Genomic DNA, 25,605 nt, shown 5'->3' on the forward strand with positions numbered 1-25,605 from the left:
CTTCAAACAGCATAAGAGACTGCTGCATAACTTGAGGCTCAGACAGTTTCCCTGATATGCATGGGGGTGATGTGACAGACTGATGGGCTTGGTTTTCAGGCGCCATCTGTGCGCTTTCTGCAGAAGACTGGGTGGGAGATAATGTGAACGTGCTGGATCCACTGTCGGCCTCCCAATTGACTAATGCCTGTACCTGCTCAGGCCTTACCATCCTTAGAACGGCATTGGGCCCCACCAAATATCGCTGTAAATTCTGGCGGCTACTGGGACCTGAGGTAGTTGGTTGACTAGGATGTGTGGCTGTGGCAGAACGGCCACGTCCTCTCCCAGCACCAGAGGGTCCACTAACACCACCAAGACCATGTCCGCGTCCGCGTCCCTTACTAGATGTTTTCCTCATTGTTACCGTTCACCACAATAAGAAAAAAATTATTTGGCTCAATGTATTGAATTCAAATTCAGCCCTTTTTTTACAGGAACCTAACACTATCTGGCTATCTATTTAGGTACCGTATTACACTAATACAGGCACAGCAGTAACGACAGATTTAGCTGAATATAAATTGTAGGCCTATTATTTAGGCGCTGGATGACATGTATACGTTTACGAACAGAATTAGACTTGGAAATGCACGGTAGCGTGTGAAGTTGTTGAGGATGACCCTATCAGCACCTTCAATCTAATATACCCTTTTATGGATCGATTTAAACTTGGCCTGTTACAGCAGAAACCACTGATTTAGGGAATTGCTAAGTTGGGAATTGTATTTCAACCCAGAACAAAAATATATCCTTTGCCAGACAGCAGACAGTATTACAATTGGCTAGCCACAGCTGAAACACCAGATTTAGGGTACTGCTATTTTGGCAATTGTATTTCACCCCTCAATAAAATAGCAAGCACAGCCAAGCCCCTGATGTAGGATATAGCAAAAATAAATAAATCACATTTGCAAGCCCGTGTGTGTCAGGCTCCCACACATACTCTATTGTGTCCACTGGCTAGTGGCTGGTTAGGCCTGCACTCATACCGTTACAGGGTGTCATTCACCAAATACCTTTCAGAAAAAAAATATTCTATTTTAAATTTAACTGTGACCTAATCACATTTGTAAGTCCGTGTGTGTCAGGCCCCCACACATACTGTATTGTGTCCACTGGCTAGTGGCTAGGCCTGCACTCATACCGTTACAGGGTGTCATTCACCAAATATCTTTCAGAAAAAAAAAATTATATTTAAAATGTAACTGTGATCTAATCACATTTGCAAGCCCGTGTGTGTCAGGCCCACACAGACTGTACTGTGCCCACTGCCCACCACTTATATAGAGTGACACAGTACCTTGCACGCATAGTAACACTTATCTAATAAAAAATGACAGGCAGAGGCAGGCCACGCCGCAGGGGCCGTCGTGTTCGTGGTGCTGTGACTTCTACTGGCCCTGGAATAATGCCCAGTGTTCAGAGGCCACGTACCCTGAACCCAAAAAATTCTGAGAAAATAGTTGACTGGCTCACACAGGACACCTAATCTTCAACAGCTTCCGCTAAGAACCTTGACGCACCATCCTCCTCCAGCTCAGCTTTGGTCACCACTCTCCCGCCCGCCGCCACCACTACCACCACAGCCACCACAGCCGCTTCACTTGATCCCTCAGAGGAGTTATTTACACATCAGTTCGATGAAATTAGTGATGCGCAACCATTATTGCCAGGGGATGTAGATAACAGGGATATGTCTCAGTCAGGCAGCATTACACACATGGACGTACAGTGTGATGATGATGATGATGTTGTACCTGCTGCTGCTTTCTTTGCTGAGGTGTCAGATACAAGTGAAGCGGTTGATGATGACGATGTGTCCGTGGATGCCACGTGGGTGCCTGCTCAAAGAGAAGAAGAGGGGGAAAGTTCAGAAGGGGAGACAGAGAGAAGGAGGAGACGAGTTGGAAACAGGGGGAGGTCGTCGTAAGGAGCTAGTGGCACAGTCAGACATCATGTATCGGCACCCGGGGTCAACCAGACAGCACGCCAATCAACGCATGCTGTTGCCACCACCAGAATGCTGTCATTGCAAAGCTCAGCACTGTGGCATTTTTTTTGTGTGTCTGCCTCTGACAACAGCGATGCCATTTGCAACCTGTGCCAAAAGAAACTGAGTCGTGGGAAATCCAACACCCACCAAGGTACAACTGCTTTGCGAAGGCACATGATCGCACATCACAAACGCCTATGGGATCAACACATGATGACGAGTAGAAGCAGCACACAAGCTCAAAGCCACCATCCTCCTCCTGGTGTAGCATCTTCAGCCACGTCAACCACTGCTGTCCTCCTTGCCCCCTCTCAACCACCCGCCACTCCGCCTCTCACCTTGAGCAGTTCCATCTCATCTGCCCACAGTCAGGTGTCTGTTAAGGAAATGTTTGAGCATAAGAAGCCAATGTCACAGAGTCACCCCCTTGCCCGGCGTCTGACAGCTGGCTTGGCGGAACTCTTAGCCCGCCAGCTTTTACCATACCAGCTGGTGGAGTCTGAGGCCCTCAAAAATTTGTCGCTATTGGGACACCACAGTGGAAGGTACCCGGACGATTTTTTTTTTCTAATAAAGACAATCCCAAACCTCTACTCGGTGATTGAAAAGGAAGTGATGGCATCTCTGGCATACAGTGTTGGGGCAAGGGTCCATCTGACCACTGATACCTGGTCTGCAAAGCACGGTCAGGGCAGGTATATCACCTACACTGCGCATTGGGTCAACCGCCACGACTTGCAGGCAGGCTTACTGCCACCTCCTCTACTCCTCCTACTTCATCCTCTTCCATAACCTCCTCGGCTGAGTCCTCTTCTGCTGCGGCGTCTGGCTGCACATCAACTGAACCCCCCCAGCTCCCCAGGGGCTATTCCACATCCCGGATACGACAGTGTCACGCTGTCTTGGGGTTGACTTGCCTGAAAGCAGAGAGCCACACCGGACCAGCACTCCTGTCCGCCTGAACGCACAGGTGAATCAGTGGCTGACCCCGCACCAACTGGAAATTGGCAAAGTGGTGTGTGACAATGGAAGCAATTTGTTGGCGGCGTTGAATTTGGGCAAGTTGTCACATGTGCCATGCATGGCACATGTGTTGAATCTCATCGTACAACGCTTTGTGTCTAAGTACCCAGGCTTACAGGACGTCCTCAAGCAGGCCAGGAAGGTGTGTGGCCATTTCAGGCGTTCCTACACGGCCATGGCGGCGCACTTTGCAGACATTCAGCGCCGAAACAACATGACAGTGAGGCGCTTGATTTGCGACAGCCCGACACGTTGGAATTCAACACTTCTAATGTTCGACCGCCTGCTCCAACAAGAAAAATCCGTCAACGAGTATTTGTATGACCGGGGTGCTAGGACAGACTCTGCGGAGCTGGGAATTTTTTGGCCACGTTACTGGATTCTTATGCACAATGCCTGTAGGCTCATGCGTCCTTTTGAGGAGGTGACAAACCTAGTCAGTCGCACCGAAGGCACCATCAGCGACCTCATCCCATTTGTTTACTTCCTGGAGCATGCCCTGCGAAGAGTGCTGGATCAGGCTGTAGATGAGCGGGAAGAGGAAGAGTTGTGGTCACCATCACCACCAGAAACAGCCTTGTCATCATCGCTTGCCGGACCTGCGGCAACGCTGCAAGAGGAGTATGAGGAAGAGGAGTCAGAGGAGGAATGTGGCTTTGAGGAGGAGGAAGACCATCCACAGCAGGCATCCCAGGGTGCTCGTTGTTGTCACATATCTGGAACCCGTGGTCTTGTACGTGGCTGGGGGGAAGAACAGACCGTCAATGACATCAGTGAGGAGGAGGAACGGGAAATGAGTCGCTCGGCATTCAACCTTGTGCAAATGGGGTCTTTCATGCTGTCATGTCTGTTGAGGGACCCTCGTATAAATAGGATGAAGGAGAACGACCTGCACTGGGTGGCCACGCTATTAGACCCCCGGTATAAGCAGAAAGTGGCGGAAATGTTACCAAATTACTGGAAGTCAGAAAGGATGCAGCAGTTCAAAACCAAACCAAAAAATATGCTTTACACAGCTCATAAGGGGGACATCACAGCACAACGGGAATCTAACTGTGGAAGAGGTCAAAGTAATCCTCCTCCTACCACGACCACGGCGGCAAGGACAGGACGCTTTACAGATGTGTTGTTGATGGAGGACATGCAGAGCTTTTTTAGTCCTACACATTGCCACAGCCCTTCGGGATCCAGCCTTAGAGAACGACTCGACAGGTGGCAGACTACCTCGCCTTAACTGCAGATATCGACATCGATATCTGAGGAGCGATGAACCCCTTGACTACTGGGTGTAGAGGGCTAGACCTGTGGCCTGAGCTATCCCAGTTTGCGATAGAACTTCTGGCCTGCCCCGCTTCAAGTGTCCTGTCAGAAAGGACCTTCAGTGCAGCAGGAGGCATTGTCACTGACAAAAGAAGTCGCCTCGGTCAAAAAAGTGTTGATTACCTCACCTTCATTAAGATGAATGAGGCATGGATCCCGAAGGGACTGACAGTAGGGGATACGTTTAACTAACAAAAGGCCTGACATGCCTTGGCCTCAAAATGGTCCCCACGCTGCTGTATTTAATGTCTGCATACCGGATGACTTTCGTGAATTCTCACCACCAACTAGGTTTCAAGCCGCAATGTTTTAGTCACCTTTCTGTCTTGAAAACATAAATTTTTCCGGCCGCTGCTACAACAGCGGCTGCAACAATAACATTGTTTTTCAGGCATGTGTACATGCCTAATTTTTCTGGCCTCTAGTGCTGCACTGTGGCTGCAAAAACAAAACAAACAAAATGCACATACAAGTGTCAATTCCCCTTTCGTGATCGTTACCTTGTTGTGGTGAACGGGCATGCGTATCACAATGAAGCGATCATCACCTCTATGAGTGTGTTGGCAATGTTGCCACACCTCAGATGATAAGGCCGTTGCTTCATTATGATCAGACCAAAAGCGATCGGGACGGCTGGATGTTTTTTCATAGAAAAAAACAAAAAAATAATATTTATCTTTTTTTAAGTTGTATGGGTGGGTTTTTAATACATAAAATAAAAAAAATCATAATAAAGTCTCTTAATAGTTTATTAGAAATAATGCAGACAATTTAAAAAATCCCCAACAATTCCAATACAAATCAAGTACAAAGCTCAGAACTAAATTATTCCAGGATGTCGTAATGGTTTGTTAATTCGACAATGGTTAATCAATTCGACACACGTCCCCGGATAGGGGACGTAACAGGGATTAAACTGATAGGAATAGGACTAGTTAAGACACCACTCATATAGGGTGTCACAGCACATTGCTCCGTGCACGCGCAGTGCCCCAACTTGGGAGTAAGAGGACCGACCGAGCTGCTTTTTCCATCTCCCGGTTCCTAAAATCAATTCAGTTTGGTGTATCAGAGTTTGGTCTGTCACTGTGAAGGCAGTCGAAGATACCCGGCCTAAATTTTTTTTCACAAAAGGCAATCCCACCCTGATATGGGACGTAACAGGGATTAAACTGATGAGAAGAGAGAACTACAGGAAATACCACTCATATCGGGTGGGACAGTAAATTGCACGGCGCAGACGCAGTGACCGTGGCATGGATTCAAACAAAGGGGAGGGTGCCAGCAATTTTTTAACCATCTCCCCGTTCGAAAAATCTATTTAATAAATGGACCCCAGATTGGGGATTTAACAGGGATTAAACTGATGAGAAGAGAGAACTACAGGAAATACCACTCATATCGGGTGGGACAGTAAATTGCACGGCGCAGACGTAGTGACCGTGGCGTGGATTCAAACAAAGGGGAGGGAGCCAGCAATTTTTTAACCATCTCCCCGTTCGAAAAATCTATTTAATAAATGGACTCCAGATTGGGGACGTAACAGGGATTAAACTGATGAGAAGAGAGAACTATAGAAAATAGCACTCATATCGGGTGGGACAGTAAATTGCACGGCACAGATGCAGTGACCGTGGATTCAAACAAAGGGGAGGGAGCCAGCGTTTTTTTAACCATCTCCCCATTCGAAAAATCAATTCAGTTCACCTTTCCGGGACCCTTGGTGTTGTACGTGGCTGGGTGGAGGAAGAAACCTTCAATGACATCAACGGGACATAGCTAGCTTGGTATCCAACCTTGTGCAAATGGGAAGTTTGCTGTTGGGCAAATGGACTGTTTGTGGTTGTTTGCGGTATATTAAAAGGGGAGTTTGGTCTGTCAATGTCTGTGAAGCGGGCGTAACCCTTACACTACCTGATCGATACAACATCATACCTGATCGTATACACACACTGGATGTTTTAAACCACGTTGTTCAAAAAAAAATTGGATTGTTAGGTGATTTATGCCCTTTATGGATTAAAACCCAATTCTGCGTCAACTATGTAATTTTCCATGGGAGTTTTGCCATGGATCCCCCTCCGGCATGCCACAGTCCAGGTGTTAGTCCCCTTGAAACAACTTTTCCATTACTATTGTGGCCAGAATGAGTTCTTGTGGGTTTTTAAATTCGCCTGCTCATTGAAGTTAATGACAGTACGCCCGGTTCGCCCATTCGTGAACATTTGCGAAAATTCGCGTTCGCTGATCGCGAACGGAAAATTTTATGTTTGCGACATCTCTACTTACTACATATAACACTTAATGAAATAAAATTATTACAAAAGCACTGTGCACTTATAATTCATTTCAATACTCTCTTAAATAAAGCCACTATATTGGATAAATAACGAGAAATAAATAACATACTTATGCATATAAGAAAACACAGTGTATGAACTATGCTAAAAACTAATGTATGGCATTGGTGTGAAAATATGTAAAAACACTCTCCCTGTTATAAATTAGACTAACATATTAGCTTGGTCATTATAGAGCGGTGCATAATTATCCAGACCAATGTAAAATTATTTTTTTTATATCACCTCCTCTAGGGGGAGCCATAACCTTTTCCATTGCAAATGCCTGAAACCTTTTTAGGTTGCGTTTGAAAAAGAAATGAAATGCTTGGCTACATTTGATATATTTAAATGGTGTGGATTTTCTATATAATTAATATGCTCTACTATTCTAGTTTTTAATTTTATCAACAAGCTACCCACATACATCAGATAATATTCAATGCATAATATAATATAAACTATACCGCTTGTATTACAATTTACATAATTCTTGATTGGAAATGTGATTTTTCGTTCTGAGTAATGAAAATGTTTTATAGGCAAGACCTGATTACAAGTCTTGCAAGGATGACTACCACATTTTGCAAAACCTATATATGTTAGCTACATATTTTGTTTTTTACCGAAAACAAGAAAAAGGAGGGAATGTCTCCTGATCTTGGCTTGGCAGTAGCTGCTGACTGTCCTCTAGTAGCGTGTCCACACTGAAAAGTGGAGCCAAGCAGGTTGAGAGGCAGGTTGAGGACAGTTTGGGGCACAGGGCCTGCTCCCGGGCCATGTCAACTAAGCGTCGTGTCAGAGGAACCCACCGACTCTTGGCTGGGGGTGTCTGATGTCACTTGCGACAAAGTCGAAGACTGAATCAACCATTCAAGCACCGCTGGGTTGCTGGTCAAGACACGACCGCTAGATGACACCGGGAGCTCAGGGCTCTTACTGTGACTCCTGCTGCCACCCCTCCTTCTTCTGTTGCTACTTCTGCCTGCAACAGAAACATTTTGGCCACTGCCTGTTCCCTTTGAAGGGCCTGTCACCTGTCTGTCTGACATAGTATATAAGACAAGAATTAAATTAAAATGAAAAAAAAAATACACCACAAAAAATGCTATAGTACAATGTAACTTTACTGCAGAACGGCAATTAAGACCCATTATTTTTCCTATTAACCCTTTAGTGACCACTCATACGCCCTTTTTACGGCTGTCACTAAGGGGCCTTAGGCTGGGCCGCCTCTTTATTACGGTGGCCCAGTCTGGCTCATGCAGCGGGGAGCCGTGGCCCTGCTCTAACAGCCAAGATCGGCACTCCTGCAATGGCACCCGCCAGACTCCCTCTGTCTCCCAACGGCACCTGCCAAATGCGATCGTGTGGTGCCGATGAGTGTGAAGGCGGCTTGGAGTTTGATGTAGGCCCCAGACCAGCCTTGAGTAATCTCCAGCAGACTGCACCTCTCAGGCACAGCCTGCTGGTCAATGTCAGAATCACATTGCCATTAAAATGCAATGCACTATAGGAATAGTGCATTGCATTTTAAAGCAATAAAAAATCTGTCTGTTATAGTCCCCTTGTGGGACTATAAAGTGGTAAAAAAGTTAAAAAAAATCATTTATTCAATATAAAAAATCCCATTAAAAGCACGCTTTTCAATAAAAAAAAGCAAAAAATATATATTCCTCATATGTTTGGTATTGCCACGTCCGTAACGACCAAGACTACATAGATATCATGTAAATTATCCCCTACAGTGAACGCTGTAAAAAAAATTAATAAAGAACAGAATTACTAATTTATTCTTAGTTGCCACCGAAAAAACATAATAACAAGCCATGAAAAAGCACCATTTACTCCAAAATTCTACCAATTAAAAATAAAATTTTTCCCTCAAAAATTAAGCCCTCACGCAACTCCATATAAAGAAAAATAAAAAAAAGTTATTGGTCTTGGGAAGTGGCAATGCAAAAAAAATTTTTTCTTAAAAAAAAAGAAGGTTTTATTACAAAAAAGTTGTAAAACGAAGAAAAACTATATGTATTTGGTATCACTGTAATCGTACTGACCCATTGAATAAAGATATTATGTTATTTATACCAAAAATTAACGCCGTAAAATTTATAATGTAAAAATGCAGTGGCGGTATTGCTGTTTTTCCCATCTCCCTCCCAGAAAGAGTTAATAAAAGTTAATCAGAAAGTTATGTGTACCCCAAAATGGTGCCATTAAAAAGTACAACTTATCCCACAAAAAAACAAGCTCTCATAAAGCTATATAGATGGAAAAATTTTAAAGTTATAACTCTTTGAACGCGATGATGAAAAAAGGAAGAAAAATGCTTGGTCAGTAAGGCTGAGTTCACACGAGCGTGACAGATTTGGTCCGGATGCGTTCAGGGTGCGTTCAGTTAAACTCGCACCATTTTGCAAGCAAGTTCAGTCAGTTTTGGCTGCAATTGCGTTTAGTTGTTCAGTTTTTTCCGCGCGGGTACAATGCGTTTTGATGCATTTTTCACGCGCGTGATAAAAAACTGAATGTTTACAAACAACATCTCCTAGCAACCATCAGTGAAAAACGCATTGCATCCGCACTTGCTTGCAGATGCAATGCGTTATTAACGCAGCCCCATTCACTTCTATGGAGCCAGGGCTGCGTTAAAAACGCAGAATATAGAACATGCTGCGAATTTAAAGCATTGCAGAAGTGATGCGTGAAAAAAAATGCTCATGTGCACAGCCCCATTGAAATGAATGGGTCAGGATTCAGTGCAGGTGCAATGCGTTCACCTACTGCATTGCACCCGCGCGGAAATCTCGCCCGTGTGAACTCAGCCTAAGGCCCAAAACAGGTTGGTTACTAAGGGGTCAATGCACCCAAAAAAAAAGAAATATAACAATCACAATTCACAGCAGAATGGCTAATTGGACGTATGTTTATTTCCTTTCAAAACACCTGTAAATGGCTGTAGTACAACGTAACTTCACCGCAGAAAGGGAATTAAGACATATTCTCTTTTCTATTAATACACCCCAAAAAAAATATATAACAATCACAATTCACTGCAGAATGGCTAATAGGGCGCATGTATATTTCCTTTTAATACACCATGTAAATGGCTGTAGTACAATGTAACTTCACCGCAGAACGGCAATTAAAACATATATTAACAAACCCCCCCAAAAAAATATAACAGTCACAATTCACCGCAGAATAGGACGTACATATTTTCCTATTAATACACCCCGTAAATGGATGTACTACAATGTACAGCAATATACAGCTGAACGGCAATTATGACATCATTTTCCTTTTTTTTCCTATTAATACACCCCCCAAAAAACAAAAATATTCAAAATTCACTGCAGAATAGCTACTAGGACTGAGGTACTTCCTATTAAAATACCTTGTAAATAACTGTAGTACAATGTAACTTCACAGCAGAATGACAATTAAGACGTATTCTTTTTACTATTAATAAACCCCCACAAAAAACAATCAAAATTCAACGCAGAACGGCTAATAGGACATACGTGTATTTCCTATTAGTACACCCCGTAAATGGCTGTAGTAGAATGTAACTATTCTTTTTACTATTAATAACCCCCAAAAAAAGTATAACAATCAAAATTCACCGCAGAACGTCAAATAGGACGTACATATCTTTTAACCCGTAAATGGCTGTAGTACAATGAAACTTCACAGCTGCACGGCAATTATGACATATATTTTTTCCTTTTTTTCTCTCCTATTAATACACCCCTCCCCACAAAAAAGAAACAATAAAAATTTACGGCAGTATGGCTACTAGAATGAAGGTATATTTCATATTAAAACACCCCGTAAATTACTGTAGTACAATGTAACTTCACCGCAGAATGGCAATTAAGACATATTCTTTTTGCTATTAATAAACCCCCCCCCCCCCCAAAAAAAAGTATTGCAATCAAAATTCATCACAGAACAGCTAACAGGACGTATGTGTATTTCCTATTAATACACCCCGTAAATGACTGTAGTACAATGTAACTTCACTGCTGAACGGTAATTATGACATATGTTTTCCTTTCTTTTTTCCTATTAATAGACCCCCCCCCGCCCCCCAAAAAAATAAATAAAAATTCACTGCAGAACGACTACTAGGAAGAAGGTATATTTCCTATTAAAACCCCTTATAAATAACTGTAGTACAATGTAACTTCACCGCAGAATGGCAATTAAGACGTATTCTCTTTACTATTAATAACCCCCCCAAAAAAGTATAACAATCAAAATTCACAGCAGAACGGCTAATAGGACATACGTATCTTTCCTATTAATACACCCCGTAAATGGCTGTAGTACAATGTAACTTCATCATTGAACGGCAATTTTGACACATATTTTTTTTTTCTATTAATACAACGGCAAAAAAAAAATTAATCTGTGTAAAATCAGCGCAGAATGGCCAATAGTACTTACGTATATTTTCTATTATTACACCCCGCAAATGGCTGTATCACATAGAACTTGTACCTCAATAACAAGCAAGGTTAGCTGGAATTAGTGATGTATCATATAGTGCAAACAACCTAAAAGCAGCAGTAAAACTGCAATTTGGATCCCAAATTAGTGCAGCAAGGTGTAATTGAATCGCTTCTATTACCCAGGCTTTCCACTTTCCTATTGCACCCTGTTCTCCTTTTATCGTGTAGATGATGCCTCCCTATCTTTTCCCTACACCTTGAATAATCTTTCCCGGAACTTCAAAATCGAATTTATTTTCACCACAATAAAGTCTTTCCTAGCACTGTCCCTAGTGCCTGCTGATGTCACTCCCTGCACTAAGTAGACAGGAAAATGGCTGAATCCAAGATGGCTGAGGCTAGTTATAGGTCTGTGACATGGGGCTGGATGGCTGGTGATTGGCTGCATGCATGGCATTGTGGGTGATCCCTCATTCCCAGAGTTTTTAGCTCCATCTCCTAACACATGCAGCAGCCATTTTTTTCCTGAAATTTGGATCGAATTCCACTTCATCAACTTCGATTCGCTCATCTCTATTTTTAAGTGGATTGTTAGCGTACACTTTCTGTTTTAAATTTCCCACACAGATCTCAGCTTTCAGTTTTTACAGGGCTCTGAAAAAATGAAAACTGAGCTCTGATTGGTTGCTATGGACAACTAAAACAGATTTACTATGAGGAATTTTGATTTGGAGATATTTGAGGTGGGCTACTTTTTCGTGGACCACCTTGTATAAATCAACAGATTTAGATTTTATTTACCGAACAGCAACCTTGTCCTTTAAATTCGGAGACTTTAAATCCTTCATCAAAAACCTTAAAAATTAAATTAACTTTCAGTCAGTCTGTAAATTGCTCTAGCCAAGGTAGCATCTTTTCTAGGTTCACTGGCACCAAAGCTTTTGTATATTTACTCTTTAGTACTACGTTGCTGTTGGTTAGATTGATTTTTTATTTTAAAACATCTGGACATGGGATGAGGAACACCATTTACAGATTGACTCAATAAATACAAAGCAAATCCCTTTTCTAAGGGAAACTTGACTAGTGAGCAGTAACATTATATTTAGTCACAAACCAATGTTTTTAACACCCCATCTAAGTGGTAGATGCACTGCCAATTTTTGTTTAAATAATTATACCAGGCCATATCACCAAAGTTACAGTATACCTCTAGTATAATATCAATATGCTGGAAAAGACCTGCACATGTCTCTCTAAGGCTACTTTCACACTAGCGTTCGTCGGTCCGCTCGTGAGCTCCGTTTGAAGGGGCTCACGAGCGGACCCGAACGCAGCCGTCCAGCCCTGATGCAGTCTGAATGGAGCGGATCCGCTCAGACTGCATCAGTCTGGCGGCGTTCAGCCTCCGCTCCGCTCGCCTCCGCACGGACAGGCGGACAGCTGAACGCTGCTTGCAGCGTTCGGGTGTCCGCCTGGCCGTGCGGAGGCGTGCGGATCCGTGCGGATCCGTCCAGACTTACAATGTAAGTCAATGGGGACGGATCCGTTTGAAGATGCCACAATGTGGCTCAATCTTCAAGCGGATCCGTCCCCCATTGACTTTACATTGAAAGTCTGGACGGATCCGTCCAAGGCTATTTTCACACTTAGCTTTTTTTTTGCCATTTTAATGCAGACGGATCCGTTCTGAACGGAGCCTCCGTCTGCATTATTATGAGCGGATCCGTTCAGAACGGATCCGCCCGAACGCTAGTGTGAAAGTAGCCTAACACAGCAGGAAAATAAACAAAACACAAAATGCTTGCTCATAGTTATTACACGATTTTGGCAAACTGCACTTCCTGTCATCTTCTTCCTTGTCCTCTTTTTTATCCTGACGATCAATGCAATCAATATATTGCCTACAGTAACTGAGACGCTGATTAATAGAAATTGGTAAATGATAACTCAGATGATAAATCTCACAAGCCTAAGCCACTTTGACATGTCTCTGAGACACCCTTTTCTAATAACGATAACTTACCTAATTGTTCAGTTCTACAAGATTCCTGACTGACCCTAGCAGTATGCAGATTTAACCAGACTCCAAAAACCGAAGGAGGTGTAATGGCAGGTACTGTAGCTTTAGATAAAAATTCTGACAAAACCTTTATACTATTCAGCATAACATCAGTAAAATTGTGTGGGATAAACTGTACATAGAAGTTATCCCCAAGAGCTGAGTTCATCTGGCTTGATCCATAGTTTCCAGAACATGATAGCTCAAACATTGACACTCCTACCACTGCCATGCTGTAGACCAAACTAAAGGTGCCTGCTTCAGGCATGCCTTCCCTGAAGCAAGATGACCCTTCTCTCCCTGAGGAACTTGTGAATAGTAGAGGTATATTGGTGACTGCTCTCTGCCGCCAGGTTCCTGCTGCTGCCACTAACTTACTTGTCTCTGCTGCCCTTCTTCTGTTGGTGTCCTGCTACCTGGCCCATACGCTGATACCCCAATGTCAGTCACTGACAGCCAACACTCCCTCTGGTCACCTGGTTCAGAACATCAGGCTCTGCTTCCACTAGCCACTCTTCCTCCAGGAGCTATCAGGAGGCAAAATATAAATAGTTTTTAACCGCCTCACTCTTTTCGCTAGTAGATCGCTTTTTGGCACTTCTTTTACATCTGGGACTGCCTCCTGAAGCTCTGGCAATTCAAGCTCCTGGCTCTCAGTCTCTTCATCCTGAACTCCAGGCTCTGGCAACTCCAGACATGTTCTCAGCCATTCTTCTTTGTCAGACGCATTAGTCTTAAATATCAGCTGACTCAGAAGCTTTTCCATCCCTCTTGATAGACGCAGCTTCTTGCTGATCTTCTTAACTGGCACCAGACCACCATAGATGCTGACTGTTAGGCCTCATGCACACGGCCGTTGCCCGGCCGTGGCCGTATGGTGGCCCGCAAACAGCGGGTCCGCAATATGCGGGCATTGGACGTGTGCTCCACGCATCACGGATCCATTCACTTGAATGGGTCCGCAATCTGGAGCTGCGGTGCAGAATGGAGGCACGAAACCCCACAGAAATACTACGGAGTGCTTCCGTGGTGTTTCTGTCTATGCTTCAGCACCGCAAAAAAATAGAGCATGTTCTATTTTTTTTGCGGTGTGGACGGATCACGGACCCATTCAAGTTAAATGGGTCTCGATCCATCCCGGCTGCCGCACGGACGTTGCCCATGCATTGAGGACTGCAAATTGCGGTCCCCAATGCATGGAATTGGCCGCACAACGGCCGTGTGCCTGAGGCCTTAAGCAGATTTGTTTACACCATAACTGCCATCTGGCCAATCAGATGAGAGCCAGATTACACGAGCTACCAGCTAAAACTTCTGCAAACTGCTTGTGCATTGCATGCAGTGGACCCAAAGATGACCTTCTTTGTAAGAGCCACTGAAATAAAATGGAAGTTTTGTGGGAAGGAGACAACCAGGAACAAGACACTAAGTAATTAATATCACCCCCCCCCCCCCCCCCCCCAAACACCCTATTCAAGTTTATAAACAGAAAGGGGAATAAGGGGCCGTTACACCAATTTTTCTCCAAGCTAAATGCTCTGGGGGACCCCATTGTCATTAAAACTGTGTTAAAAGGCATCTTTAACCTTTCACTTTTTTTCACATTTTGTTGTGCTAAAGCAGAAAAATTCTGGTTTTCCTCCATCATTCTGCACTCAATATCCCATAATAACAAAGTGAAAACAGAATTTAAACTTTTTAGAAAATTCATGAAAAATTAAAATTAATATGTCACATGGTCATACGTATTCAGACTCTTTGCTTTGACACTTGAAATTTAGTTCTGGGCGGCATCACATTTCTCTTGATCACATTTGAAGTTATTCTACACCTTGATTGGAGTCCATATAACCGCCTGTAGAGATTTGATGTTTTGATGCCACAGAGAAGGGAAAAATAGTTTCTGCTGCAATGAAAGTTCCCAAGAGCACAGTGGTCTCCATAATTCTTAAATGGAAGAAGTATCCATTATAACAACTGAGATACAACCTAGAGCTGGCTGCCCCACAAAACTAGGTAGGAGAGGTGCCTTGGTAAGAGAGGTGACAAAGAACCTGGTCATTCTGGCTAAGCGCCAAAGATCCTGTGTGCAGTTGTGAGAAACTTCAAGAAGGTCAACCATCACTGCAGCACTCCAGCAATCTGGGCTTTATGGCAGAATTACCAGAAAGAAGCCTCTCCTCAATGCTAATTGCCATGTCTGAAGGAAAACAGGTATTGTTCATCACCTGCCCAATACCACCCCAACAGTGAAGCATGGTGATGGCAGCATCATGCTTTGGGGTGTTTTTAAGTGTCTAGGACAGGGAGACACATGGTGGAGGGAAAGCAGAATAGAGCAAAGCACATGGATATTCTTAATGAAAACCAGATCCAGAATGCTTTGGACCTCAGAGTGGGTTGAAGGTTCACCTTCCAACAACACAATAAACCTAGAAACACAGCCAAGACAACACAGGAGCGGCTTAGGGACAACTTTGTGAATGTCCTTGAGCCCTGACTTGACCCCAATCGAACATCTCTGGAAAGACCTGAAAAGTCACTATCCACCCTGATAGAGCTTGAGAGAATCTGCAGAAAGGAATGGCAGATCCTCAAATCCAGGTGTGCATACCTTGTGGAATCATACCCAAGAACACTGGAGGTTGCAATAGCTGCCAAAGGTACTTCAACTAAGGGCTCATGCATACGAACATACTGTATTTTTTTTCCATGTCAGTTCTTTTATTTTTTTTGCGCAGCTATTCACTTGAATAGGGCCGCAAAAATGGAAATTACTCTATGTGTATTCTGCATCCGTATGTCCGCATGGCTGTTCCACAAAAATATAGAACATGTCCTATTATTGTCCGCATTATGGACAAGGATACATAGTAACATAGTATAGAAGGCCAAAAAAAGATATTTGTCCATTCCCTCATTCCCGTAATTACTTTATTTGCCCTCCTCTGAACCCTCTGCAGCTCTGCTATGTCTGCCTTGTTCACATGAGCCCAGAACTGTACACAGTACTCCATGTGTGGTCTGACCAGTGATTTGTAAAGTGGTAGGACTATGTTCTCATCACGGGCATCTACGCCCCTTTTGCTGCAACCCATTATCTTATTGGCCTTGGCAGCAGCTGTCTGACACTGGTTTTTACAGCTTAGTTTGCTGTTCACTAAAATTCCTAGTTCCTTTTCCTAGTCAGTGTTACCCAGTGTTTTACCATTTAGTATGTAAGGACGACTTGTATTATTTGTACCCATGTGCATAACCCTACATTTGTCAGTGTTAAACCTCATCTGCCACTTCATCTGCCAGTCCCGGTACTGACCCCTGAGATACTCCACTAGTGACACTGACCCAATCTGAGTGTGTACCATTAATAACCACCCTCTGTTTTCTATTACTAAGCCAGTTACTTACCCACATACAGACATTTTCTCCCAGTACGAGCATTCTCATTTTATATACTAACTTTTTATGCGGTACAGTGTCAAATGCTTTGGAGAAGTCCAGAAATGCAACATCCATTGATTTGCCGCTGTCTAGAACTTATTTCCTCATAGAAACTGATTAAATTAGTTTGACATGACCGATTCCTCATGAAGCCATGCTGATATGGCGTTATTTGCTTATTTTCATTGAGGTGCTCCAAGATAGCATCTCTTAGACAACCTTCAAAACAGTATACCCACGACAGATGTTAAACTTACTGGCCTATAGTTTCCAGGCTCTGTTTTTGGACCCTTTTTAAATATTGGCACCACATTTGTTATGCGCCAATTCTGTGGAACACTCCCTGTCAGTATAGAGTCCTTAAATATCAGAAATAAGGGTCTGGCTATGACATTACTTAATTCTCTTAGGATACGGGGGGATTGCCATCCAATCCTGGCATTTGTCTACATTAATCTTTTTAAGATGCCGCTGTACTTCTTCCTGGGTCAGACACGGCACTTTTAATGGGGAATTTACTTTTACATTCTGCATTTCATCTGACAGTTTATTTTCTTCAGTGAATACAGTGGAGAAAAAAATATTTAATAGCTTTGCCTTCTCCTCATCACTTTCTGCAACTCCCCCCTCATCACTCTGTAAAGGGTCAACACTTTCAGATTTATACTTTTTACCATTTATATAATTGAAGAACATTTTACGGTTAGTTTTAATCTCTTTGGCAATGAATCTCTCGGTCTCTAGTTTGGTCGCTTTTATTAGTTTTTTACATATTCAATTTTTTGCTTATAGTTTTCCAGTGCTTCCTCACTACCCTCCTGTTTTAGTGAATAAAATGCTTTCTTTTTGTCATTTATTGCCTTCTTTACAGTTCTATTTATCCACATTGGTTTATTTTTGTTCCTTAACCTTTTATTCCCATAAGGTATGTACCTCTCACAATTAGATTTTAGGATGCTTTAAAAATATCCCATTTTGTGGCTGTATTTATATTTTTGAGGACTTTGTCCCAGTTAGTTAGGCCTATGGTCTCTCTTAGTTGGGTAAATTTAGCTTTTTTGAAGTTTGGTATTTTTGTTCCTCCTTGAAGAAACACTCTTTTGAATGATAATTGGAAGGTTATTACTTTATGGTCACTATTTTCCAGGTGTCCCCCAACCTGCACGTCTGTTGTTCTGTCAGGACTATTGGTTAATACTAAGTCTAGTATAGGATTATTCTATTAGTGGCCGGCCATTCCGTTCCTCAAAATGCGGAATGCATAAGACTGGTATCGATGTTTTGCAGATCTGCAGTTTGCAGACCGCAAAACATCCAACGGTCTTGTGCAAGAGCCCTAAGTCCTGAATAAAGGTTCTGAATGTTGAATAGTTAAGTCTATACAATATTTGAGTTTTTCATTTTCAATAAATTAGCAAAGATTTTGAACATTCTGTTTTCATGATGTCATTATGGTATATTGAGTGCAGAATGATGGTGAAAAAATAGATTATATGTTTTACATTTTAGCACAATGCAGCAAAATAAATTGTGAAAAAAATTAAAAGTTCTGAAGACCTTCCGAATGCATCGTAAATATGCTGTGGTATGTAAGGGCAAAAAATTGCAGGGACAGGTTTGTTCTTCTATGATCCAAAACACTAGCTGTTTGAAAAGGACAGTATATAAAGAAAACTACATAACCCCATACAACTATTAAAATTACTATCATTATTACAGATTTCCTGTAATACTTTTTATGCATACAGGACCTTCCCCCTAGAAAACCACTTTTCAGTGCAGTTTTGAGTGGCCGTCTCAAAAAAGTTTCAATTTATTTCAGTTATCTCTCTCTCAGTAGGATTAATAGTGTTATATCGCAAACTTTGCACATAGGATGGTTCACAATTTTTGAAATAGAAAATAAGATGTTAATATACAAAGTGGTTGCCTCACTTCAGCATGCATGGCATGTATCATGTAGAGAACGTTAATACAAGTCACTTACTAATGTAATGTTATCATCCATTTTGCTTCCTTTGCTGGCTGGATTCATTTTTACATTGAATTATCCACGGCTGCTTTTCATGGTTACGACCACCCTACAATTCATCAGCAGTGGTCGTGCTTGCACACTATAGAAAAAAAGCTTTTTCCTACAGTGTGCAAGCACAGCCACCTTTTCTGGATTGCAGGATGATCCTAACCATAGAAATGAGCAGTGTACAAGGCGATAGAAAAATAAATCAAGCCAGCAAAGGAAGCAAAATGGACAATAACAATATATTAGTAAGTGCCTTGTATTAACTTTTTATACATGATGCATGCCATTTGCCGAAGCAAGACAATCGCAGTGGCCAGGTTTAGGGTGGCCCCAATGCCATACTGGGTCCCCCGGACACTGTCGAGGTGTCACCACATGTTGCTGGTCTCCGGAAGGGATGGTAAGGCATGGTGCACCTCAATGGGAAATAAGTCCAGAGAGTCAGGGTCTGCAGTTAACCAGGGTGCTTCTTTACTGGAAGAATTCGGGTGCAAAACAATACAGGCGAGGCACAGGGCTGGCTTCTCCAGTCTCCTCCCTGGCAGGAGGAGGGTTTGATGCTAAGGAAAGACCTAAGCTAGCTATCCCTCTCTTTCTCAGAAGGCTGTCATCCTGGTCAAGGGTCCACGGTCTGTAGCTCAGTAGTCCGGGTGGCTCCTTTATCACAGAGCTGGCGACCCATGGTCACTCATGCAGGCTGGCATGAGTTTCCCCTCCAAGCACTGGTCCCTAACTGCAGAACACTAGGGGCTCTGACTGCTCTTCTTATATACAGTTTTAGCTCGACTAGAACCTTCTAGTGGAAGGGCTGGAGCTGAGAAACTCAGCACAGTTACATTGTAATACTTTCCGTTTCTCTGAGACTTACATTACAGATTCAATGATACTTAATGGCAATGACACAGCAGACAAAAACAAGTTTCCAGACATAACAGAGCTAAACCAGATAGTCACAAGTAGCATCTGTGAAAAATTACCAGCTTCTCATTAAAAATTAGAGATGAGCGAATCGTAGTTGACAAAGTAGAATTCGATCCGAAATTCAGAAAAAATGTGATTAGTCCCAAAGTCGAATTTCCTCACGCTTTGTGATAACGAATCGTATTTTTTCCTAAAATGCCTGCTACACATGTTAGAACATGGAGCTAAGAACTCTGGGAACGAGGGATCCCCACAATGCCATGCATGCAGCCAATCAGCAGCCAGACAGCCCTTGTGATGGCACAGCCCTATAAATAGCCTCAGCCATCTTGGATTCAGCCATTTTCTAGTGTACTTAGTGCAGGGAGAGACGTCAACAGGCGCTAGAGACAGTACTAGGATAGACTTTATTGTGCTGGAAAATCGATTTAGAAGTTCAGTGAAAGATTATTCAAGGTGTAGGAAAAGTATAGGGAGGCATCGTCTACACTATAAAAGGAGAACAGGGTGCAATAGGAGAGTGTACAACCTGGGTAATAGGAGCGATTCGAATACACTCTGCTGCACTAAATGGGGAACAAAACTGCAGTTATACTGCTACTTTTCGGTTGTTTGCAGTATATAATACATTGGTAATTCCAGCAAACCTTGCTTGTTATTGTAAAAGTTCTATGTGATACAAGCAGTTTTGGGGTTGTGAGGCAGTGACAGGCCTCATGGTTGTTAGGGGAGATATATGGCAGGATTTGCTGTGTCTTCCCCTTTCTGAAGAAAGACCAGGTGCAGTAATCACCTGGGGATAAAGGAATCCTCAGAGTGAGAGGGGGTGGGGACTTGCACACAGAAGCTCAGAGAGGCTCTGTGTGGTCTGAGCCAGGAGAGCTGAGAGACCACTATCCCCCAAGAGACACAGGTGTGGGAGCCGCCTGGAGGTTGGGCTGGAAAAGCTGCATATCATCACAGGTGTGAACTGTGTTACGCTTTAGGGAAACCTATGTGTTTAGGTAGGGCCCAGACAGGAAAGGTATTTAATTTTTGTATGTTTTTTCTTTATGCCGTGTGCCACAATAAAGCACAGTTTGGCCCCTAAATCCTGGTGTCCGTGAAGAAGTGTGTGGTTGCAACCCCCAAAAAAGAGCTAATCCCCCACAATTGAAAGAAGGTAAAGTTGTTGCTAGGGGCAAAGTCATCACTGAAAGGAGCAGGTGCTGCTCGTGCTGTTCTGGACATTTTTTTTTTTCTGGGTTGCAAAGGAGTCGCTGTGTGGAGTTTAAAGGGCCAGAAGCCTGGTGAGAGAGACTGACTGGAAAAAAAAATAAAAATAATTTGGGGTCTCTAGCTAAGTGGACTTGGTTGCTGAAAATGTCTCTTAAGGTAACTTTTATGACGGAATATGCCAGATGGTGGCAGCATATAAAGCGGCAAGAAAACCTGGCCAAGGAGCTGGGTTATGGCCCAAGTGAAATGGAGTATTTTGATGTAGAGCGGGCGGCGTTGAGGGCGCAATTGCAGTGGGCCCGGGAGACAAATTCTCCCATGCTGAGTGGACCCTCTGTAAGCGTCCAAGATGTCGTGGTGTGCCTTAAGTTCCAAAAGAAAAGCGGACCTATGCCGTTGCCAAGGGCAACCGTCGGGAAGACAAAGAGGTGAAGAGCGGTGCAGCTCTCAGGGGTGCCTGTGATTGTGCACAAGGTCCTAAAGGGTGCGCCTGAAGTGACCATCTGGGAGAGGTCCGGACTCCAGGCCATGTGGTTTCCGGTGTCAACAATTTCAGTAAGGAGTCTGCTGGTGGTCGTGGTACCAGGAACCCAGAGAAGGATGGAGATGTCGGTAGAGGTGATCTTGGGATATCTTCATCTCCAGAGACTGCAGAATCGGCGACGTCAGGCGGTAAGAACATTCCTGTATTTATTGGGCTAGCAGACCTCGGGACAGTACGCCGACGACAGTTGCTACCTGCTGGGCTGGCAGGTGGTAAGTCCCAGAGGCAAGGAACTGTCGCAAGGGAATATGTCTATGTGGAAACCGCGGTTTCTGAACAGGCGGGTAAGCCTGTTGCAGTTGCTCCCTCACAGGAATCTGCATGGGAGAAGGGTATTGTGTTGGCCAAAATGCCCTTGACCAAGGCAAGGCTCGGGGTCCTGAAAGTTAGAGACCCTATGCTAGCCCGGGTAAGGGGTAGCACGATACTGAAAACTAAGACTGGTATAGTGATAAATATGCTGGACAGACATGCGATTAAAAAGGACTGTCAGATAGCTCCCACCAGACGTGAGACTATGGTGACAGCTGGTACTGAAGTGACAACTAGAACCAATGGTAACAAGTTATCTGCATTGCCTAATGAAAATGTGAAGCTATGTAAACTATGTGAGAATGATGACTAGAGATGTCGCGAACATAAAATTTTCCGTTCGCAAACGGCGAACGCGAATTTTTGCAAATGTTCGCGAACGGGCGAACCGCCATTGACTTTAATAGGCAGGCGAATTTTAAAACCCACAGGGACTCTTTCTAGCCACAGTATTGATGGAAAAGTTGTTTCAAGGGGACTAACACCTGGACAGTGGCATGCTGGAGGGGGATCCATGGCAAAACTCCCATGGAAAATTACATAGTTGACACAGAGTTGGATTTTAATCCATAAAGGGCATAAATCACCTAACAATCCTAAATTCTTTTGAACAACGTGGTTTAAAACATCCAGTGTGTGTATACGATCAGGTATGATGTTGTATCGATCAGGTAGTGTAAGGGTTACGCCCGCTTCACAGACATTGACAGACCAAACTCCCCTTTTAATGCACCGCAAACAGTCCATTTGCCCAACAGCAAACTTCCCATTTGCACAAGGTTGGAAACCAAGCTAGCCATGTCCCGTTGATGTCATTGAAGGTTTCTTCCTCCACCCAGCCAAGTACAACACCAAGGGTCCCCGAAAGGTGAATTGAATTGATTTTTTGAATGGGGAGATGGTTCAAAAAACGCTGGCTCCCTCCCTTTTGTTTGAATCCACGCCACGGTCACTGCGTCTGCGCCGTGCAATTTACTGTCACACCCGATATGAGTGGTATTTTCTGTAGTGCTATTCTCATTAGTTTAATCCCTGTTACGTAATGTCCCCAATCTAGGGTCCATTTATTAAATTGATTTTTCGAACGGGGAGATGGTTAAAAAAACGCTGGCTCCCTCCCCTTTGTTTGAATCCACGCCACGGTCACTGCGTCTGCACCGTGCAATTTACTGTCACGCCCGATATGAGTGGTATTTTCTGTAGTACTATTCTCATCAGTTTAATCCCTGTTACGTCCCCTATCCGGGGACGTGTGTCGAATTGATTAATCATTGTCAAATTAACGACATCCTGAAATAATTTTGTTCTGAGCTCTGTACTTGCTTTGTATTGGAATTGATGGGGATTTTTTAAATTGTCTGCATTATTTCTAATAAACTATTAAGAGACTTTATTATGATTTTTTTATTTTATGTATTAAAAACCCATACCAAAAAAAAAATAATAATGTTTTTTCTATGAAAAAACATCCAGCCGATTGCTTTTAGTCTGATCATAATGAAGCAACGGCCTTATCTGGGATATGGCAACATTGCCAACACACTCATAGAGGTGATGATTGCTTCATTGTGATACGCAAGCCCCTTCACCACAACAAGGTACCGATCACAAAGGGGAATTGACACATGTATGTGCCTTTTTTTTGTTTTGTTTTTGCAGCCACAGTGCAGCACTAGAGGCCAGAAAAATTAGGCATGTACACATGCCTGAATAATTAGGTATTGTTGCACCCGCAGCTGTAGCTGCTGATGTTTTCCAGGAAGAAAGGTGACTAAAACATTGCGGCTTGAACCCTAGTTGGTGGCGGAGAATTCACAAAAGTCATCTGGTATGCAGACATTAAATACAGCAGCGTGGGGACCATTTTGAGGCCAATGCATGTCATCAGGCCTTTTGTTAGTCAAACGTATCCCCCACTGTCAGTCCCTTCGGGATCCATGCCTCATTCATCTTAATGAAGGTGAGGCAATCAACACTTTTTTGACCGAGGCAACTTCTTTTGTCAGTGACAATGCCTCCTGCTGCACTGAAGGTCCTTTCTGACAGGACACTTGAAGCGGGGCAGGCCAGAAATTCTATCGCAAACTGGGATAGTTCAGGCCACAGGTCAAGCCTGCCCACCCAGTAGTCAAGGGGTTTATCGCTCCTCAGAGTGTCGATATCTGCAGTTAAGGCGAGGTAGTCTGCTACCTGTCGGTCGAGTCGTTCTCTAAGGCTGGATCCCGAAGGGCTGTGGCGATGTGTAGGACTGAAAAAGCTCTGCATGTCCTCCATCAACAACACATCTGTAAAGCGCCCTGTCCTTGACGCCGTGGTCATGGTAGGAGGAGGATTACTTTCCCCTCTTCCCCTGTTATATTCCCGTTGTGCTGTGACATCCCCCTTATAAGCTGTGTAAAGCATATTTTTTAGTTTGGTTTTGAACTGCTGCATCCTTTCTGACCCCATTTGCACAAGGTTGGATGCCGAGCGACTCATTTCCCGTTCCTCCTCCTCACTGATGTCATTGATGGTCTGTTCTCCACCCCAGCCACGTACAACACCATGGGTCCCAGATAGGTGACAACAACGAGCACCCTGGGATGCCTGCTGTGGTTGGTCTTCCTCCTCCTCAAAGCCACATTCCTCCTCTGACTCCTCTTCCTCATACTCCTCTTGCAGCGTTGCCGCAGGTCCGGCAAGCGATGATGACAAGGCTGTTTCTGGTGGTGATGGTGACCACAACTCTTTCTCTTCCTCTTCACGCTCATCTACAGCCTGATCCAGCACTCTTCGCAGGGCACGCTCCAGGAAGAAAACAAATGGGATGAGGTCACTGATGGTGCCTTCGGTGCGACTGACTAGGTTTGTCACCTCCTCAAAAGGACGCATGAGCCTACAGGCATTGCGCATGAGCGCCCAGTAATGTGGCAAAAAAATTCGCAGCTCTGCAGAGGCTGTCCTAGCACCCCGGTCATACAAATACTCGTTGACGGCTTTTTCTTGTTGGAGCAGGCGGTCGAACATTAGGAGTGTTGAATTTCAACGTGTCGGGCTGTCACAAATCAAGCGCCTCACTGGCATGTTGTTTCGGCGCTGAATGTCTGAAAAGTGCGCCATGGCCGTGTAGGAACGCCTGAAATGGCCACACACCTTCCTGGCCTGCTTGAGGACGTCCTGTAAGCCTGGGTACTTAGACACAAAGCATTGTACGATGAGATTCAACACATGTGCCATGCACGGCACATGTGACAACTTGCCCAAATTCAATACCGCCAACAAATTGCTTCCATTGTCACACACCACTTTGCCGATCTCCAGTTGGTGCGGGGTCAGCCACTGATCCACCTGTGTGTACAGGGCGGACAGGAGTGCTGGTCTGGTGTGGCTCTCTGCTTTCAGGCAAGTCAACCCCAAGACAGCGTGAAACTATCGTATCCGGGATGTGGAATAGCCCCTGGGGAGCTAAGGGGATTCAGTTGATGTGCAGCCAGACGCTGCAGCAGAAGAGGACTCAGCCGAGGAGGGTATGGAAGAGGATGGAGTAGGAGGAGTAGAGGAGGTGGCAGTAAGCCTGCCTGCAAGTCGTAGCGGGGTCACCAACTCCGCTGCAGAGCCACGCATTCCATGCTTGGCAGCCGTCAGCAGGTTGACCCAATGCGCAGTGTAGGTGATATACCTGCCCTGACCGTGCTTTGCAGACCAGGTATCAGTGGTCAGATGGACCCTTGCCCCAACACTGTATGCCAGAGATACCATGACTTCCTTTTCAATCACTGAGTAGAGGTTTGGGATTGCCTTATTTGAAAAAAATATTCGTCTGGGTACCTTCCACTGTGGTGTCCCAATAGCGACACATTTTTTGAAGGCCTTAGACTCCACCAGCTGGTATGGTGAAAGCTGGCGGGCTAAGAGTTCCGTCAAGCCAGCT

The sequence above is a fragment of the Bufo gargarizans genome, chromosome 5 (genome assembly GCF_014858855.1).
Source record: "Bufo gargarizans isolate SCDJY-AF-19 chromosome 5, ASM1485885v1, whole genome shotgun sequence".
NCBI classification, from domain to species: Eukaryota; Metazoa; Chordata; class Amphibia; order Anura; family Bufonidae; genus Bufo; species Bufo gargarizans.